The 18,377-nt window shown below is 52.1% G+C and overlaps 1 protein-coding gene across 1 annotated transcript in view; it reads right to left on the bottom strand.

Annotated features, from left to right (window-relative positions):
• Positions 1 to 16,346, bottom strand: part of CTDSPL2 (CTD small phosphatase like 2) — a 65,738-nt gene extending 49,392 nt beyond the window's left edge. The window contains exon 1 of the mRNA XM_029070578.2: positions 16,294 to 16,346. The gene's annotated coding sequence lies outside the window, so the exon portion shown is untranslated. The remainder of the gene's footprint in view (positions 1 to 16,293) is intronic.
• Positions 16,347 to 18,377: the final 2,031 nt, after the last annotated feature.

The following is an 18,377-nucleotide window of genomic DNA, read 5'->3' as shown; positions in this document are numbered from 1 at the left end:
GTCTTAATCCCCATTTTACAGATGAGGGAACTGAGGCACAGAGAAGTTAAGTGACTTGCCCACAGTCACACAGCTGACAAGTGGCAGAGCTGGGATTCGAACTCATGAGCCCTGACTCCAAAGCCCATGCTCTTTCCACTGAGCCACGCTGCTTCTCAGCAGCGTGGTAGACACAAGGTAATCAGGTTGTCCCACGTGGGGCTCACAGTCTTAGTCCCCATTTTACAGATGAGGTCACTAAGGCACAGAGAAGTGAAGTGGCTTGGCCAAGGTCACACAGCAGACAAGTGGCAGAGCCAGAATTAGATCCCACCACCTCTCACTCCCAAGCCCGTGCTCTTTCCACTGAGCCACGCTGCTTCTTGTGAGAAATCTCCAGAGACACCTCACCTGCACATCTCAGACCCAAGGCAACAGGGGTGGTGAGGGAATGCCCAGTGAACCCCAGCTTCTCTACTTGATGCTTCTGCCCAAAGGTTGCTCTGATCTTTAACTTTACCTAGCTGAGCCCCAAGAGAAAGATGATCTCAAGGCATGTGTGCTTCACCTCCCACGTTATCTCTTCCCAATCAATGGCATTTATTATTAGTAATAACGATAATAATAATAGTATTAAATGCTTACTATGTGTTAAACACTGTACTGAGCCCTGGGGTTCACACTCGATAGGATGGACATAGTCCCTGGCGCCCTTGGAGCCCATAGTTTCAGTCCCCATTTTATAGAGGAAACTGAGGCTCAGAGAAGTGAAGTGATTTGCCCAAAGTCACCCAGCAAACAAGTGACAGAGTAAGGATCGGAACCCAGGTCCTCTGACTCGAAGGCCTGTGCTCTTTCCACTAAGCTTCGCTGTTTGACTATTGAGCATTTACTGTGTGCAGAACACTGTACTAGATGTTTGGGAGAGTACAAAAGAGGAGAGTTGGTAAAGACGATCCCTGCCCGCAAGGAGCTCCCAGCCTAGAGGGGACACTTACAGCTCTCTCTCTCTCTCCTGTTCTTCCCTTTCTAAGCTCTTCCTAAGACTCAGTTTCCTTGCCCCTCCATCTTTCCCCTAGTTGTGTTTCCTTTTCCCACCCAATTCCTTCCTCCTCAGCCTTCCCCCAAAGACCCTTCCCTTCTCTTTCAGAACCAAGAGACTATTCTCAAATAAACTGCCAGGCCTTGACCCTAGGCCACCATTCGGAGAGGTAGTTTTGTTTGGAGTCATGGCCCAAGGCTCCACTGCTTTCTTTCCCAGGGCTTCTGGCACCTGGGGGGCAGGGCAGGGGGGACTGAAGAGGGCGAGTTACCCCTGGTGGCTGCCATCTTTTCCTTCCAGCCCCGCTCTGCGCATGAGGCCCGAGGATAAAAATACTCACCAGCTCGGCATAATCAGCTCAGCGGCTAGGGACTCTGCTGTAGGGCAGTTAGTAATAGTCGGATCCCCTCCACCTGGGGTGGGTTCCTTCACTGCACAATACATTCCCGGGTAGTTCTGTGGAAAAGTGCCAGCTCTGAATGCACGGTGGAAGGGAGGGGGAATTCTAGGAAACCCCGTCAAACACAGGGGAAAAGTTTAAAATGAGCACAAGCTAAATAACCCCCTTCCTTTTCGTCACTTGGGGATCGAGGACATTATTCTACTGTAGACCACCCAACACCATTTCCTATGAGCCTCTGGCTATCTTTGATTTTCCAGTGCCTTTACAACTTTGCAGAGATGAGGGGTAACACCTTCCAAAACTCAGCGGGAAATTAACATATGAAATCAGAGAGCAACTTCTAACAAATAAAAACATCACTCCACCGCCCCTCCAGGCCCTGGGACCCCATTCTGAGCTGGAGCCAAAATCTTAACTTGGAAATCACAGGGGCAGCCCACACTCCTCTGCCTTGCCTGCCTGCGGGTTGCCCAGGCCTCCGGGACTTTCTGGCTAGTTTGCAGCAGGGGCAGGACACGGGCAGAGCCGTGGTCAGACCTGTCTTCCCCTGGGCATTGCCATCCACCAGCGCCAGGTGGGAGGAGACCAGAGCAGCATACAGACTGCCCCTCGCCCTGCTCCCATGCCAACCCCTGGAGCCACAATACCAGGCACTGATTCTTGCCATCAAAATGGCATGTCTCTAATAGAAGGGGAATAGTATGTAATAGGTGCTTCCTGTGCGCAAAACAATGTAGTAAGTGCTGGGAGAAAATTCACAGGTGGGAATATGACATGGTCCGGGGGTGAGGGGGGGAGTGCGCGGATCACAATCTAAGAGTTTAAGTGGGGAAAAGGACGTGGGGACACAACAGGGGTGACGAAACATTAAAACACGACACAAAGGCACAAAATAGGCTCGGTGTCTGGGGACCCAAAGAAGCAGCTTCTATCCCTGGTCCAGCAAAGCGGGGACTTTCGATGGTAGGGGGAGTTGGCGGCTCTTTTCTCGGCAGTGATGGAAGGGTCCCAGAGCACGTGGGGCAAGTCGGCCTCGCACATCGACCTCCTGCTCACCAAAGGACGGAGGAGGCCAATTTCTATCCTCGTCCTACACGGGACTCTTGCCTTCGAGTCCGACACTCAATATGTGCATTTCGGTCATCTTCTCGGCTTCCTGCTTCTACATCTGCTCTCTGTGGGGTGATCTCCGGTTTCTTGCGTTTGCCCGGAATTTCCTGTGAAGGGGTACGTCCTACCCAAGGGCAGACCCATGGCCTTGTCCTATCTTGGAACCCGCCCAACTCCACACACAGTTCGGTCCTCCAAAAATACTACTGACCGAATGTCTTAAATGGTGGGGCTCAAAAAGGCACTACCCAAAATAAAACCAGCGCCATGTTTTCCCTGGGCCGAGTCTTTACATTCAAAGCTAGATTTTTCCCCGGTGGGGCTGCCCGCCCCCCTCCCCTAATCCCACTCTCGTTGCCCTTCCATAAGTGACCCCACGGGAGGGAGGTTTTTTGTCTCTGTCTCCACCCAATCTATTAACACGGCGGGGGAGGGCCCAAGTGGGCAGAGATGGTAATAGGAATCGCCACTAAATCCAGATTTATAAATGGTCTTCGCCCTTAACCGGAGCAGTTGATTTCTTTTGAAAGGCTTTAAGATACAATACTTAAAGCTTTTTTTGCCTGCGTACGGCAGAAATATGAACCAACATAAGTCTATAATGGATATTCAGTCAGCAGCAGCAGCAACTGTCTAGTTGCTGTGACGACCACCTTCCTTCTCTCCCACCCATCTACTCGAGCCTCATTTCTAAATCTCGGCATTGCCTCCTTCCGTTTTTCTATTGTCCTCTCATTCCCTTGCTTTCTTCCCATTTATTAATCACCTCTCTTGGCTTCTAACCTTCTCATTTCTTACGTGTGTGTGTGTGTGTGTATGTGAGAGAGACAGAAAGAGAGAGATCATGGGCTTGTGCGCAGCACATGCATGTACGCATGATCCACCCCCAAGCAATCAATCAACTGTATTTATCGAGTGCTTACTGTATGTAGAGCACTGTTGTAAGCACAAACCATCAGAGGAGAGAGGGGCAGTCAGCCAGAGGGTGGACAGAATGAAGGACTGATTGATCTGAGAATCTTAGGGGGGGAAAAAAACCACCTACTTAATATGAAGAAAATGCAAATGACCTCAAGTTTCAGAAGTAATGGAAACCTTCAACCCTGCTTTCCGCTTCCAAATCTTGGCATTCCTTCCCACCGATCTCCCCCAGACCAATGGGCTTCCTATTTCCCCCGTGAGGCTGCCGAAGCTAAAGTGAGATGACTGAAGTCATCAGAAGAGTGTTCTGCACATAGTGAGTGCTCAGTAAATACCACTGGCTGACTGAAGTGATTCTGCTTTGTTACAATCAAAAGTCAGTAGAAATCCAAAGTATGGGCATGTCCATCCAGAACCTCTGAGAGGATTTGAGATTTCTTGCTCTCCAACTATGAGAAAGTCCTGGCACGCTTTAAGACATCTTAGGCAACAGTGAAGAAGAGAGCGACCTCAATCTCCCTCCCTGCCCAAGCTGTAGCATTTGCTAAGTGCTCATTACGTGCAAAGCACCGTACTAAGCACTGGGGTGGACAAGGGCAAATCGGGTTGGACAGAATCCCTGCCCCACATGAGGGGGGCGGTCCCAGTCTCAATCCCCATTTTACAAATGCGGTAACTGAGGCCTCGAGATGTGAAGTGACTTGACCAAGGTCAAGCAGCAGACAAGTGGCAGAGCCAGGATTAGAAGTTATGACCGGAGGCTACTGGGCCGACTGACTCGACTGTACTCTACTTTCCCAAGGGCTTACTACAGTGCTCTGCACAGAGTAAGGCCTCAGGAAATACCACTGGTTGATTTATTGTTCTGTAGTCTCCGAAGTGCTAACTACAGTGCTCTGCACACAATAAACACTCCTCCCCCCAGCCTCTGCTCTTCACCCTTCCCCTCCCCTCAGTGCTGTGCTCATTTGTATATATTATTTATTACCCTATTTATTTTGTTAATGAGGTGTATATCTCCTTGATTCTATTAATCTTGATGATGTTGTCTTGTTTTGTTCTGTTTTGCTCTGCTGCCTGTCTCCGACGTTTAGACCGTGAGCCCGTCATTGGGCAGGGATGGTCTCTATCTGGTGCCGAATTGTCCATTCCAAGCGCTTAGTACAGCGCTCTGCACATAGTAAGCGCTCAATAAATACTAACGAACGAATGAATGAATGAATGGAGGGAAGGGGACAACTACCTTCCGGGGCGTGCCTTACGAAAACACTGGGGAGGTTCTGGAGGTGAAACAGGTAAATGGACCGGCTGAGGAAAAAGATGCTCTCCCACCAAGGGGATGAAAAGGGGGAAAGATGAGGCAATTAGTCTGGTTGGCTTGGCCCCTGAGGGGAAGCCACCCTAACAGAAACAAAAAAAACAAAAAACAACAAACCCATAGAAACAAATCTGGAATTTTGAGGCAGGAGAAAGAAGGCGCTTGGGGTTCTCACGGCCCAGACTATCCCTGGAACAGCACCATTCCATAATACAATATCCACAAGCAGGGCGGACAGATGGAAAGGACAGGATTTTTTCATAAAACTCTGCATTAACATCCCAAAATAGTGGAACTCTAAGTAGAAAAATGAATGAGGTGGGAGAGTGGGGAGGGGTGAGGGAAGAGGGAAGGAAGACCGGAAGAACGAAAGGAGGCTTGCTGTGCCCAAATACCTCAAGATGGCCTTGTCTAAAACTGAAGATGGATGAAACGCTAAAACTGAGCGGATGAAACAAAATTCCCAAAGAGCGGTAATGAAATCATGTGGGAGATCAGGCGTAAAGGCTAGCACTTGCCCACTGCCTAAAGACCAGTCAACAACAAAATCAGCTGAAATTACATGGGCGGAGGCGGCCCCGGCCAAGACGACCGAGGTCCAGCCGGACTGCCGGACTACTGTCCTTCGCCTGGGCCGTGCTAATGGCACCGCCTCTCTATCCTTTGTCAGTAGTCTGCATCTGCCTCCCCGATTACAGTGTAAATTCCGTGTGGGTCCGAATCGTGGAAACGTGTGTCTTCCTCCTGCTGAACTCTCCCAAGCCCTCAGTACTGTGCACTGTACTCAGTGGGCAGTGGGAGAAGCAGCTTGGCCTAGTGGACAGAGCCCAGGCCTGGGAATCACCAGGACCTGGGTTCTAATTCCACCTCCACCAATCTCTTGTTTGCTGGGTGATCTTGGGCGAGCCACTTCACTTCTCTATGCCTCAGTGACCTCCTCTGTAAAATGGGGATTAAGACCTCAAGTTTCATGTGAGACCTAGACCTGTAGTTTGTATCTACCTCTGTGGTTGGGAGAGTGCCTGAGGGTAGGTGTTTAAAATACCCTAAAATAAAATAAAAAAGAAAAAAAAGTAGGTGCTCAGGCCATACCATGGATTTATTGACAGACAATAGAGGGATGAAGCGGGGTGAGAAGCTGTGCAGTGAGTGATACAAGGGCGGGAAAAACCGAAAGTCAGGGAGAAAGTCTAGGTCTGGATGCAATTTAGAGGGGGCACGAGTAACTAAGGAAGTTGGTAAATAAGAGGTGAGACTGGGCAGGGGTCGGGGATGTTGACGATGATGACGGAATTCATCGAGTGCTTACTTTGTGCTAAGCACTGGAGTAGAAAACCAGATCAATCAGATCATGCCTGCAATTTAGCAGCTTAAAAGGAACAGCGTGGAAGGCTACTCTGGGGGCAGTTGCTGTTTTCAACACAATAACTCTCCAGGCTTGGAAATTCACAGGGCCTCACAGATGCTTGAAAATACAGCCGCGACAAGTGAGCTCTAGTAAAAATATATGGCTGAAAACCATTTATGAATGGCGCTTGCTATTTAGAGCTATCCCCAGACACTGTCCCGTAAGAGCATTATTTTAATGGCTGTATCACAGCACCATCTCTGCAAAGTTTATTTTGGCTGTAGCCCGTTTTTCCTTCCCTTTGAAGTATTTGGATTGACTCGATAGGGTGATTAAGGCCCCTTAGCATAAGATAATGACATCTGTTTAACATAGGTAATGGCGTCTGTGAGTTCCAGCCAGGCACCTCTTTGCTTGCAGAAGTTGGGAAGGAGACAGTGCTGTGTTTATATACATAATAATAATAATGATGGCATTTGTTAAGCGCTTACTATGTGCCAAGCACTGTTCCAAGCACTGGGGTGGGGGTAAAGGTGATCAGACGTGGGGCTCAGTCTTCATCCCCATTTTACAGAGAAGCAGCGTGGCTCACTGGAAAGAGCACGGGCTTTGGAGTCAGAGGTCATGGGTTCAAACCCCGGCTCTGCCACTTGCCAGCTGTGTGACTTTGGGCAAGTCACTTAACTTCTCGGTGCCTCAGTTCCCTCATCTGTAAAATGGGGATTAAGACTGTGAGCCCCACGTGGGACAACCTGATTCCCCTGTGTCTACCCCAGCGCTTAGAACAGTGCTCGGCACATAGTAAGCGCTTAACAAATACCAACATTATTATTAGATGAGGTCACTGAGGCCCAGAGAAGTCAAGTGACTTGCCCCAAGTCACACAGCTGACAAGCAACGGGGCCAGAATTAGAATCCATAACCTCTGACGTCCAAGCCCAGGCTCTTTCCACTGAGCCATGCTGCTCACATAGGCGCGCACACACCCCAAAGGAGAAACGAGGCAAAAATCTTTCATTACTGAGGCAGATCTACATTGCTATTTGATCAGATGACTACTGGGTGATCCCTCTTTTTTCCACTTATTTATGCTGTTTGGGATCTCGGGAAGGGCACAGATTCTGGGAAACACTCATATTTTCCAGGTCCCAACCGGGAGCTCTAGCCGGGCCCGGTGCACGGCATCCCGGGGTGATGGGGCGCTGGCTGGCGGTGGGACCTGGCTCCCTCCCCACCCCTCCGGGAGACGGGAGGAAAAGCGGTCGCCCCCGTGACCACGACCCGGGTCCCCAAGCCCACAGGCCCCCCATTTCCCATCCCCGGGGCTACAGACGACGGGCTTTAGGAGGCCAGCCAGAAGAAAGTCAGGCAGGCCAGCGTTCCTGCTTCTAATTACCGTGCCTAGAAGGAAGGTTGCAAGTAAACAGTGTTTACCGGGACTTCTGGATTCATGTACGACTTAAATGAGCAGCAATCCAAAGCCGGCTTTCCCCACTTGCAAATTTTTAAGCCCAACGCCTCACAGCGAACACCAGTAATATTAATATTACCACCAACCCATTCTTGTAATTACCGGAGGCTCACCTCTAGGAACTTGAAAACACCTAACCCGTTTTATCCCCATAATCCACACCTCATTCTCAATCAGGCAATTTCCTGGGCGCTTACTAGGTGCGGGGCACTGGACTGAGCGCTTGGGAGAGTACACCAACACAGCATTAGCAGGCACTTTCCTGGCCCACGGCGAGATTACGGTCCTGAGGGGGAGTCATCACTATAATTTATAATATAGAGATAGGTACGTGAATGCTGTGGGGGTGAGGGTGGAGGTGAATATCATATGCCCAAAGCTCACACATCCAAGAACCCCCCACGATGATCCCATCTGCGGGTCAGGGAGGACCCCAAATTTACCTTACTTCTTAACTGCCCAAATAGCAGAGTTTTCTGGGACCAAGTCTCACTTTCCAATCAAATGGCAGCTGATGAGCCACTGTACAATAATAATAATAATGGCGGTATTTGTTAAGCGCTTATTACGTGCCAAGCACTGTTCTAAGTGCTGGGATAGATACGAGATGATCAGGTTGTCCCCCGTGGGGCTCACAGTCTTCATCCCCATTTTACGGAGGAGGTCACTGAGGCCCGGAGAAGTGAAGTGACTTGCCCAAAATCACCCAGCTGATAATTGGCGGAGCCGGGATTAGAACTCACAACTTCTGACTCCCAAGCCCGGGCTCTTTCCACTAATAATAATAATAATGTTGGTATTTGTTAAGCGCTTACTATGTGCCGAGCACTGTTCTAAGCGCTGGGGTAGACATAGGGGAATCAGGTTGTCCCACGTGGGGCTCACAGTCTTAATCTGTGAATCTCTTAATCAGAGAAACTGATTCTCTTTCCCTCTTCAAAACCTTACTTAAAAATCACCTCCTCCAAGAGGCGTTCCCAGACTGAGCTCCTCTTTCCCCTCTACTCCCTCTGCCATCCCCCCTTTACCTCTCCGCAACTAAAGCCTCATTTTCCCCTTTTCCCTCTGCTCCTCCACCTCTCCCTTCCCATAGCACTGTACTCGTCCGCTCAACTGTATATATTTTCGTTACCCTATTTATTTTGTTAATGAATTGTACATCGCCTCGATTCTATTTAGTTGCCATTGTTTTTACGAGATGTTCTTCCCCTTGACGCTGTTTAGTGCCATCGTTCTCGTCTGTCCGTCTCCCCCGATTAGACCGTAAGCCCGTCAAACGGCAAGGACTGTCTCTATCTGTTGCCGACTTGTTCATCCCAAGCGCTTAGTACAGTGCTCTGCTCATAGTAAGCGCTCAATAAATACTATTGAATGAATGAATGAATGAATAATCCCCATTTTACAGATGAGGGAACTGAGGCACAGAGAAGTTAAGTGACTTGCCCACAGTCACACAGCCGACAAGTGGCAGAGCTGGGATTCGAACTCATGAGCCCTGACTCCAAAGCCCGTGCTCTTTCCACTGAGCCACGCTGCATTGAGCCACTAAGCCAAATGGAGGGGAGAGTGTGGGGGGAAACAGGGCCACCCTGGAGGGGAACACCAATTCCAGCTTCAGGGCCTCAGCCAGTGACTGAGGGACCTCGGCCAAGTCCCACTCTCCCAGGCCTCAATTAATAATAATCATTTGGTATTTGGTAAGTACTTACAATGTGCCAGACACTGCGGGGAGCACTGGGGTGGGTACAAGGGAGATGGGTCGGACACAGTCTCAATCCTGAGGTAACTGAGGCCCAGAGAAATCAAGTGACTTGCCCGAGGTCACGCGTTGGACAAGCGGCAGAGCCGGGATTAGAACCCAGGTCCTTCTGGCTCCCAGACCCAAGCTCTAGCCACCAGGCCACGTCGCTTTCCTTGCTCCCCAGCTGTCCCATGCCAAATAAAGATCCTTGACCTTCAGTGGAGTTTTGATGGCCTAAAGCCTAAGCCAAAGGCACAGTTTAAAAGAGAATTACCATAAAACAGCAAAACTCAGCAGAGTCCTAAGAGAACATGCCTACTAATTCTGTCCCACTGTCCTCTCCCATGTGCTTAATAAAGTGCTCAGCACACAGGAGCTGCTCTGTAAGTACGACTGACCGACTGAGAAGCAGCATGGCCTAGAAGACAGAAATCGGCCAGTAGGCCCTCGGTTCTAATCTTGGTCGTCTCAATTAATTAATGGAATTTATCCATGTGCCAAGCACTGTATTAGATACAAGATAATTAGGTCCCACAGAAGGCTCAAAGTCTAAAGGAGGAGAACAGGTCTCGGATCCCCATTTTACGGATGAGGAAACAGGCACAGGCAAGTGACTCGGCCAAGGTCACGCAGTCGGAGAAGCAGCGTGGCTCGGTGGAAAGAGCCCAGGCTTCGGAGTCAGAAGTCATGGGTTCTAATCCTGCCTCCGCCACTTGTCAACTGTGCAACTTTGGGCAGGTCACTTAACTTCTCTGGGCCTCAGTGATCTCATCTGTAAAATGGGGATTAAGACTGTGAGCCCCACGTGGGACAACCTGATGACCCTGTATCTCCCCCAGCGCTTAGAACAGTGTTTTGCACATAGTAAGCACTTAACAAATACCACCATTATTATCATTATTATTAGGCAAGTGGTGGAGTTGGGATAAGAATCCAGGATCCCTGACTCAGTCCTCTTTCCATCAGGCTGTTTCTCCCGCCTGCTCTGTGACCTTGGGCAAGTCACTTAACTTCACCTGAACTAGAGTTTCCTCACCTCACCTGAAAATGGGATTACAATACCTCTTCTTCCTCCCTCAAACAGTTAGCCCCCGGGGAGGGCAGGGACGGGGCCCAATCTGATTATCCTGAACCTACCCCAATAACTAGCATATAGGAAGCATTTCATGCTGCAACTGTTCTTATTATTATTAACTCTGAGAACTGGAGCCTCGACACCTACTTGAAGGCTCCGAACCTTCTTGTCCTGACAGGGCAGCAGAGGAAATACTTGGAAAGTGCAGAGTAGCACTGCATTCATTCAATTGTACTTATTGAGCGCTTACTGCATGCAGAGCACTGTACTAAGCGCTTGGAAAGTACCATTTGGCACACTGCAAACAGTAAGGCTGATCGACTGAACATGGGGCCATAATAATAATAATGGTATTTAAGAACTTACGACGTGCCAGGCACTGTTTTAAGCATTCATTCAATCGTATTTCTTGAGCGCTTACTGTGTGCAGAGCACTCTACTAAGCACTTGGAAGAGTACAATATAACAATAAACAGATCCATTCCCTGCCTACAGCGAGCTTACAGTTTAGAAGAGGAATTAAAACAAATTAAAATAACTGTCCCATGGGAGAAAGCGGAAGACCGTAAAGAAGGAGGGTGGGTAACCCAAGAGCTTGGGTGATGCAGAAGTGCCGAAGCGACAACTTGGGGGGAGCTGGGGTAGGCAGGTGAGAGATGAAGTCGGGGAAGACCTCCTGGAGGAGCTATAATTTCAGAAGGCCTTTGAAGATGGGGAGAGCAGTGGTCTGCCAGATGCGCAGAAGGGAGCGCCAAGCACTGGGGTGTATACAAGTAAATCAGGATGGACCCGGTTCCTGTCCCACCTGGGGTTCAGAGTCTCAATCCTCATTTTACAGAGGAGGTCACTGAGGCCCAGAAAAGTAAAGTGACTTGTTCAGGGTCACACAGATAAGTGGTGGAGCTGGAATTAGAACCCAGGTCCTTCTAACTCCCAAGCCCCTAGACCAGTTTTGGGATGGGGATGGGGACGAGGGGAGAGGAGGAGGAGGGTAAGGATTTGGCAGTGGCGGTGCTATGTATATTCAGGGAGGGGGCAGAGATGCAAGTCAGGACCCCTTTGGCCCTTGCCTTACGAGGCATCGGCCACACCAACTCAAACAACCGTGAACCAGAGAGGCAGCATGGCGTAGTGGATAGATCCCAGGCCTGGGAGGTAGAAGGTCATGGGTTCTAATCCCAGCTCCGCCACCTGTCTGCTGATGACCTTGTGCAAGTCACTTCACTTCTCAGTGCTTCACTTACCTCATCTGTAAAATGGGGATTAAGACTGAGAGCCCCATTTGGGACAGGGACTGGGTCCAACCCGATTTGCTTGTACCAACCCCAGCACTTATTACAGTTCCTGGGACATAGTAAGCACTTCACAAATACCATAATTATTATTATCAACAACCACTGCAGGGGTCTAGAGGGCGGGATTCACGTTGAGACCGAGGGCGTCCCAAGAAATTTCCCAGGACTAAATCAATGACAACTCTACGCCTCAAACTACACACATCCAAAAGAGAATTCCTCATGTTCCCCCCAAACTCATCCTTCCTGCCTTCCCAAATCCATCACTGTAGACAATACCACCATCCTCCCTATCTCACAAGCCCGTATCCTTGGTGCTATCAACTCACCTCTCTCACACAAGCCACATATTCAATCTGTCGCCAAATTCCGACGGTTCTACCCTCGTAACATCGCTAAAAGCCGCGGGGGCTAGTGGATAGAGGACAGGCCTGAGAATCAGAAGAACCTAGGTGCTAATCCCAACTCTGCCACTTGTATGCTGTGTGACTTTGAGCAAGTCACTTTACTTCTCCATGCCTCAATCACCTCATCCCTAAAATGGGACTAAGACCGTGAGCCCTTGGAGGGGCAGCGACTGTGTCCAACCTCATTATCCTATACCTACCCCAGTGCTTAGTACAGTGCCTGGTGCATATGAAGCACTCCCCCAATAAGACTGTGAGCCTGTCACTGGGCAGGGACTCCTCTATCTGTTGCCGAACTGTACAATCCAAGCGTTTAGTACAGTGCTCTGCACATGGTAAGCACTCAATAAATACTATTGAATGAATGAATGAAGCACTTAGCAAATGCACAAAAAAAAACCCAACAAAAAACCCCTGCTAATTCTATTGATTGACTGGTATCTATTAAGTGCCTTCTATGTGCAGAGTACTGTACTAAGCACTTGGGGTGAACATAAGGGCCAAGAACCAAGGTCTTACAACCCAGTGTGAAATCCCCCTAATGTGTAGGACAGCCTTCTGCCCGGAGCACTCAAGAAATGCAGGAGGCAGTGATGATTATCTGCTCTTTGCTGGCCTGGTGACCTGAACGATAAATTTTCTCAAACATGAGAATGCTCTGTCAACTGCCTAACAGGATCATTAAGGCCTGTGGATTCTAATAAATGGAGCCCGCAAGCCTCAGCTTTTACGAGGTCACTGTCGTCTTTTCTCCACCCCCCGGCTCCCAGTTACCTCAAAAACCAAATGAGAGACAGCAAGTTTGACAGGTGCCCCAACAATTCCATTGAGCCCTATGTAGTAAGGACTCGCTGTGCGCCGAACACTGAACTAAGCGAAACAGAGTGAGCAGACGTGATTCCTGCTCTCGAGGGGTTGACGGGGATGGGATGGGATGGGGGGGCGAGGGGTGGATGGAAGAAGAGACGGGCGCTAAAATGATTTACAGGCAGGAGGAAGGAAAGGGGGAACGTTGACATGTTGTAGTGTTTAAGTAACGGTAAGTAAGTCCTACATTCAGACACGCTACTGGAGGTTCTAAGTCGTAAGGGCTTCGGTGTGGAAGTGGGATTTGGTAGGGGGGTAATCTTGTTTAGGGTATTCCTTAAGCACTTACTATGTGCCAAGTCCTGTGCTAAGCGCTGGGTCTGACGTTATACTACACTGTGTTTGGTTCAGTGCCTCGCACACAGTTAACGCTCAATCGATACGACTGAAGGGATGAATATGAGTGAGATCATCGGGGTGGCAGCCCCTTCCTCACGCGGGGGTTCTCAGTTGAAGGAGGAGGAGGGTGTAGGACTGAATCCCCATTTTACAGGGGGGGAAACGGAGGCACAGAGTGGTGAAGTGACTGGCCCAAGGTCACATCGGTCAAGTAGTGCGGACAGGATTAAAACCCAGGCCTTCAGACGCCCGGGGTCAGGCTCTTTCCACTAGGCCAGACTGCATCCCCCAGTCTTTTGGAAAGATTAGGCCTCCTGAAAGAAATGCAGTCTTCAGGGTAAAGCACCCCTAAATCCGGGGGCTGGGTTCAACTCCGTTTTAAGTGACCTGGAATACCCTTTATCAGTCCAAGGCGGTTGCAGAGAAGCAGCGTGGCTTAGTGGCAAGAGCCCTGGTTTGGGAGTCAGAGGTCACAGGTTCTAATCCCAGCTCTGCCACTTCCCCGCTGTGTGACCTTGGGCCAGTCACTAAACTTCTCTGTGCCTCAGTGACCTCATCTGTAAAATGGGGATGAAGACTGTGAGCCCCACGTGGGGCAACCTGATCACCTTGTATCTCCCCCAGCGCTCAGACCAGTGCTTTGCACATAGTTAAGTGTTTAACAAATACAAGCAGCGTGGCTCAGTGGAAAGACCCCAGGCTGGGGAGTCAGAGATCATGGGTTCGAATCCCGACTCCTCCACTTGTCAGCTGTGTGACTGTGGGCAAGTCACTTCACTTCTCTGTGCCTCAGTGACCACATCTGTAAAATGGGGATAAAGACTGTGAGCCCCACGTGGGGCAACCTGATCACCTTGTATCTCCCCCAGCGCTCAGACCAGTGCTTTGCACATAGTAAGTGTTTAACAAATACAAGCAGCGTGGCTCAGTGGAAAGACCCCAGGCTGGGGAGTCAGAGATCATGGGTTCGAATCCCGACTCCTCCACTTGTCAGCTGTGTGACTGTGGGCAAGTCACTTCACTTCTCTGTGCCTCAGTGACCACATCTGTAAAATGGGGATAAAGACTGTGAGCCCCACGTGGGGCAACCTGATCACCTTGTATCTCCCCCAGCGCTCAGACCAGTGCTTTGCACATAGTAAGTGTTTAACAAATACAAGCAGCGTGGCTCAGTGGAAAGACCCCAGGCTGGGGAGTCAGAGATCATGGGTTCGAATCCCGACTCCTCCACTTGTCAGCTGTGTGACTGTGGGCAAGTCACTTCACTTCTCTGTGCCTCAGTGACCACATCTGTAAAATGGGGATAAAGACTGTGAGCCCCACGTGGGGCAACCTGATCACCTTGCATCTCCCCCAGCGCTCAGACCAGTGCTTTGCACATAGTAAGTGCTTAACAAATACAAGCAGCGTGGCTCAGTGGAAAGAGCCCAGGCTTGGGAGTGAGAGATCATGGGTTCGAATCCCGACTCCTCCACTTGTCAGCTGTGTGACTGTGGGCAAGTCACTTCACATCTCTGTGCCTCAGTGACCTCGTCTTTAAAATGGGGATGAAGACTGGGGAGCCTTGTATCTCCCCCAGCGCTCAGACCAGTGCTTTGCACAGTAAGCGCTTAACAAATACCACCATTTATTTAAAAGCGGTCTCCCCCACCACGGGGACACCCCGGATATGATCTCGGTGGATCTTCCCGCCGATCAAGGCGCCTGGCTCTCCCTGGCTGCCGAACCTCTGCCGGTTCTGAGCTCCTTTCCTCATTGTAAAGTTGGGATTCATTCATTCCATCGTATCGAGCGCTTACTATGTGCAGAGCCCTGCGCTAAGCGCTTGAAATGTACAGGGGATGACATTCACCCTTGCTTCCTACCTCTCGGGGGGGAGGGGGCTCAGTAGGAGGCGAGGTCCTTGCGGCCAAAGCGCCTTGAGATCCTCGGGGCCATCCCGAGCGGAAGCAGCGTGGCTCAGTGGTGAGACCCTGGGCTTGGGAGTCAGGGGTCATGGGTTCGAATCCCGACTCCTCCCCTTGTCAGCTGTGGGACTGTGGGCAAGTCACTTCACTTCTCTGGGCCTCAGTTCCCTCATCTGTAAAATGGGGATTAACTGTGAGCCTCACCTGATGAGCCTGTATGTCCCCCAGCGCTTAGAACAGTGCTCTGCACATAGTAAGCGCTTAACCACTACCAACGTTATTATTATTATTATTATCCCCAGGCTGCAGATGGATTTCGGGGGGCGGCTTAGATCGGGTAGTTCCACTCCCGGGGCAGGGCTCCTTTTTGGGGAGGGGGAGGCGATAAAAACTCCTTTCCAAACTGCCGTCCAGGTGGAGGATTCAAGGAAAAGCTGGAGGCTGCAGGCCAGCCACGACGGCGCTCCCGGGCCCGGGGAAGGAGTCGGGAAGTTGGGCGGGAGGCGAAGTTCATTCAGTGCTCCCGATTGAGCGCTGACGAGGCGCAGGGCGCTGTGCTAAACGCTGGGAACGGACAAACGGGCGGCAGACGGGGACCAGCCCTGCCCCCTGACGGGGCTCCCAGGCTCATCGAGGTCGTCGGGGGGAGGCGGCCGGGCGGGAAAGGGGCTCTGGGGGGGAGAAAAAGGAGGGTGGGTGGGAAGCCCCGTCATTCCCAGACCACTAACTGGATCCGCATTGTGGGGAGAGGCTCGGGGCCCGGAGGTGGTGGGTTCGAATCCCGCCCCCCGCCCCCCCCCCCCGGGGCCGGGGGCGGGTCACTTGGGTCCCCCGGGCCTGCAAGAGGAGGAGGGCGACAACCTCGCTACGTGGTCTCCGAGCGCTTCGAAGAGTGCAGGGCACCCAGCGGGGGCTCAGCCACGGTGTGAGGATGAAGAGGGACCCGTGGGGGGAGCGGCGGGGCGGCCCAGGCCGAGGAGGAGGAGGAGGAAGAGGAGGAGGAGGAGGAGGAGGAGGAGGAGGAGGAGGCGCCGGTGTGGAGGGGGAGGTGGGCCCGGGCCGGGCGTTACCTGGCTGTGGCGGCGGGCGGTGAGGCGGCGGTGCGCCCGAGGGGAGCGGCGGGGTGGCGGGCTGCGCGGCGTGTGCAGTCCTTCCCGCGGTGGCGGCGGCGGCGGCGGCTGCTCCCTCAGCCAGTCGCCATTTCCCGCCTACCGACCTGCTGCACCGCACGGGCAGGGACCCGGATGGAGAGCGGCCTCCTCCTCCTCCTCCTCCTCCTCCGCGCAGGCGCACTCCACCCGGCTCCCCCCGCCCCCACACACACACATTTCCCCCCCCCCCCACCCACCCACAGACGGCCGCCTCTCCTCCGGAGGGTCTCCCCCGCCCCGGGCGGCCGTTGGCGAGGGCCGGGGCTATGTGGAGGCGGGGAGGGCCCGGGGGGACGTTGTGGTTCCTTTTCTGGGTTTTTGTTTTGTTACTTTGGCCTTCCTCCGCCTCCCCGGTAACGGAGCGGCCCCGGCGGAGGCGGTCGAAAGGGGTGGGGCGCCGGCGGGGGGGGGGGGGGTGGCCGACGCGGGCCGGACCTTTATATAGGCGGCGCGCCAGGGGGGGCGGGGCCGGCCTGGGCGCGCGCGAGGGGGCGGGGCCGGCCGCGGCGCGCGCGAGGGGGCGCGGGGGTCGCCTTGGGCGCGCGCGCGAAGGGGGCGGGGCCGGCCTGGGCGCGCGCAAGAGGACGGGGCCGGCCGCGGCGCGCGAGAAGGGGGCGGGGTCGGCATTGGCGCGCGGGAAGGGGGCGGTGGCGGCGCGCGCGCGCGCGAAGGGGCGGGGCCGGCGGGGGCGAGCAGCCAGGCAGCCGTCAGTCAGTCAGGGAGATACATTCATTCATTCATTCATTCATTCATTCACTCACTCACTCCTTCAATCGTATTTACTGAGCGCTTACTGGGTGCAGAGCACTGCACTCATAATGATAATGTTGGTCTTTGTTAAGCGCTTCCTAGGTGCAGAGCACTATTCAAAGCGCTGGGGGGGGGGGGGGAGCAGCGTGGCTCAGTGGAAAGAGCCTGGGCTTCGGAGTCAGGGGTCATGGGTTCGACTCCCGGCTGTGCCACTTGTCAGCTGGGTGACTGTGGGCAAGTCACTTCACTTCTCTGGGCCTCAGTGACCTCATCTGTAAAATGGGGATTAACTGTGAGCCTCACGTGGGACCACCTGATTACCCTGTATCTACCCCAGCGCTTAGAACAGTGCTCTGCACATAGGAAGCGCTTAACAAATACCAACATTATTATTAGAGGGTGATCAGGTTGTGCCACGTGGGGCTCACAGTCTTCATCCCCATTTTATAGATGAGGGAACTGAGGCACAGAGAAGTGAAGCGACTTGCCCAAAGTCACACAGCTGACAGGGGGCAGAGCCGGGATTAATAATAATGTTAATGTTGATATTTGTTAAGCGGTTACTCTGTGCAGAGCACTGTTCTAAGCGCTGGGGGAGATATAGAAGGTGATCAGGTTGTCCCACATGGGGGCTCACAGTCTTCATCCCCATTTTACAGATGAGGGAACTGAGGCACAGAGAAGTGAAGCGACTTGCCCAAAGTCACACAGCTGACAGGTGGCAGAGCCGGGATTAGAACCCATAACCTCTGACTCCCAAGCCCGGGCTCTTTCCACTGAGCCATGCATTTATTAAGTGCTTCCTGTGTGCAGAGCACTGTACTAAGCACTTGGGGAAGTACAGTACAGCAATAAGGAGTGACAATCCCTGCCCACAACGAGCTCACAGCCTGGGGCAGGGCAGACAGCGATAGAGCCTGGTTTAGAGGAAAGAGTCATTCATCGATTCATTCAATCCTATTTATTGAGCGCTTACTATGTGCAGAGCACTGGACTAAGCGCTTGGAATGGACAATCCGGCAACAGATAGAGACAGTCCCGGCCCAACAGCGGGCTCACAGTCTAAACGGGGGAGACAGATACCAATTTGTCCATTCCAAGTGCTTAGTACAGTGCTCTGCACATAGTAAGCGCTCAATAAATACTACTGAATGAGTGAACAAAACAAGTAGTCAGGCGTTAAAGGACGTGGGTTCTAATCCTGCCTCCACCACTTGTCAGCTGGGTGACTTTGGGCAAGTCACCTCGGAGTC

The sequence above is a fragment of the Ornithorhynchus anatinus genome, chromosome 8 (assembly GCF_004115215.2).
Source record: "Ornithorhynchus anatinus isolate Pmale09 chromosome 8, mOrnAna1.pri.v4, whole genome shotgun sequence".
Lineage (NCBI taxonomy): Eukaryota > Metazoa > Chordata > Mammalia > Monotremata > Ornithorhynchidae > Ornithorhynchus > Ornithorhynchus anatinus.
This window is presented reverse-complemented; position numbering and strand designations above follow the sequence as displayed.